The sequence below is a fragment of the Morone saxatilis genome, unplaced genomic scaffold (assembly GCF_004916995.1).
Source record: "Morone saxatilis isolate NCDOM2014 unplaced genomic scaffold, NCSU_SB_2.0 Contig23, whole genome shotgun sequence".
Lineage (NCBI taxonomy): Eukaryota > Metazoa > Chordata > Actinopteri > Moronidae > Morone > Morone saxatilis.
In genome coordinates, this window is record NW_023339796.1 from 2,690,897 (window position 1) to 2,693,681 (window position 2,785).

Here is a 2,785-nt window from a genome sequence, read left to right on the forward strand (position 1 = left end):
AAAGCACAGAAAGATAGAAAGTGGCAGAGATAGTGATATAAATAGATAGAGGGATAAGGGAGAAAGAGAGACTTCTCCTGACTTTCCCGGAAGCCATCTGTCTTTGTTTGAAGAGTATGACTGCTGTCAGGTTGCTGTGATAGAGACGTAAACAAACAGGAGGATCACAGCTCCTTATCTCTGCTCATTTCTCCTCCCTAACAAGACAAACACTGGCAATCCTGTCATGTGAACTGTGTGTGCATGTGCTGGGCTCTCTGTGTGTTTCTGTTCGTGTTACTGTGCAGTTCAGTAAAGCTTGACCAGAAAGATGTGCATATTTTAAGAAGCATGATGCAGATCCAGAGAAACGCAACTGTGAGCCCAGCGGGTGCAAGCGCTGAAGAAAGAATATGTTGCCTTTTTTCTGTGAAAACCTCCATTGCAGTAATATCCAGCTCAACAAAGATGGGTTAGACGGAATAGAGGTCAACCAAGCTTTTCTGGAACTGCTGGTCTTCTAACAATTACAAAATAATCTTACTAAACAGGGAAAAGAGTCTACATCAACAGGTAGGATGTGGCTCACAAAATCCAATTCTAAAAACTGTATTTGATTTATTTGTCATTGTACCCTAGGCACAATTTTGGTTGATGTGGTGATGCTAAATTGAATTCGGTTCAGTAGATTCCAAATTGTCCACATTTGGCTGCTATCAGTTAGATGTACTGTAAATATACCGCTTTGTTGCCTAATGTAGTCACAATAAACAGTGACAGCTGTCAGATCATAGCCAAGCTAATCTAAATGGATCGCTTTTTAATGCAGTTTTGTTTTGTATCAATTATATACTATACTAGTCTGTAAAACAGTGTTCTGTTTCATTTGACACTCCTTCAAAATATAATAAACATTTAATGTTGAGTTTGAGCATGGAAACGTGACCTTTTGGAATAGTACAAAGTCACAGAAGAAGACCGTAAGTGTGGTTGAATGCTCCTACAAATTTTGAGCTCATAAAATTGATTCATTTGTGCGCAGACATTATTAACTTGAGGGTGCAAACGACCAGTTTAGGTTTAAGACAAATTTTCTCCTGACACCAGGTCCACATGAAATGCAAAAATTAGTAAGCACAATAAGATTTTTGTATTCATATTATATGTAACTATAAGAATAACCAAAAAACAACAACGTGCAATCAAGTAGGATTCAGTCATACTCCTTGCCCTGTGACACAGTAGCATTGAAACTTGGTATTGTTGCTGTTGTTTGAGGGCTCCGGGTGAGTCTTGTTGAAATGATTACACTTCTGAACAAAGCACAGCATCACGTCGCACAATATTGGTTATTATGAAGCAATCTTAGCCAGCTAACATACTGTAAAGGCAGCAGGAGCAGGGGTAGGGTTAAGGTTATTTATACAGGTTAGAGCCACAGCCCTTCAAAATGCCTGTGCACATCCTTGCAGTGGGTTATAGTAATTGAGTGCTCATCTTAAGTCTGTGTTTAATATATACTAAAGTGTCGAGTGGCAAAGTGACAGCTGCAAGGCATTTTGGGTTCGGAGTTCAGTGTCAGTGCATGTTGTTACCAAAGCAACCACAAGCCGAGCTGAGGTTTGTTAACATTTTACTGAGGATGTAATGCTGGATATTTTGCAGGAGGAGGTAGTAGGAGGTGCAATGCCTTCTATGTATATCAATCTCTCAGACCCATCTTGTTTTACTTACTGCACCCAATCCCAGCTGTGCAATACATGTAAGAGTAGGTGTACGACAGACATTTCTGGCTTAACGTCAAAACTGTCCACTGTGCATCATCAATGTCTTGTAACATGATGATACTTGACTATAAAAGGGTTAAATGAATATGAGGCCTTGAATGAGGGGCATCTTATATGTCTTTTAAAGTACACAAAAAGGAAGTGGTGGCCTTGACATGGAGTATCAACAGTAGGGGTGTAACAAAAACCGTTTTGAATCGGAAAATCGAATTTGATTAAAAGATGCGAGTGCATCGGTACACGACTAATAAATCGGTCTTAATGTAGCTGCTCCCTTAACATCTCGCGAGACTTGTCGCAGTTACGTCAGATAGCGCTGTGAGTTTGAGGGAAAGTTTTAAAAAATGCTGACTCGGCAGGATTCATAACGCTCGGCAAGTTTAAAGTCTAAAGTGTGGAAAGAAATTTGGATTTTATTTGAAGAATGGAGTACTGGATAAAAGCGTCGCTATATGCAAAGACTGTAAAACTGCGATAAAATACTCGGTAGTACGACAAAATCTCCACACTCACTTGGTGAGATGGCATGGGAAACAGGCGAGGAGGAGGCTAGCACAGATAGCACCAAAGACACCACAGAAATGCAGGACTTATTCCAGCCAAAACTCACCCAACCACTCAGCTACACATATCTCTCTGTTGTTTCTTTGAATTTAATTAACGTAAGAGAGCTCTTAAGTGTTGTTACATGTTTAATAAACATGACAAAACTACAATACACTCTTCTCTAGTCTTTGATAAATCTTTTTGAAGGAAATGCCCCATTTACAAGTTAATTCAATTTATGAAATGATTGTCTATTTCACCAGAAAAAAAATTGCATCATACCCTCTCGAAATTGGAGCCGTGCCACATCGAATCGAACCGAAATTCCTTCGAATCGAACTGAATCGAATCGTTCCATTTTAAAAATGTTATCGTTCCTTGAATCGTATCGTACCCCCATGTATCGAGATACGCATCGAATCGTCTTTATTGGAGAGAGCACACCCCTAGTAAACAGTGGATATTGTAACAAC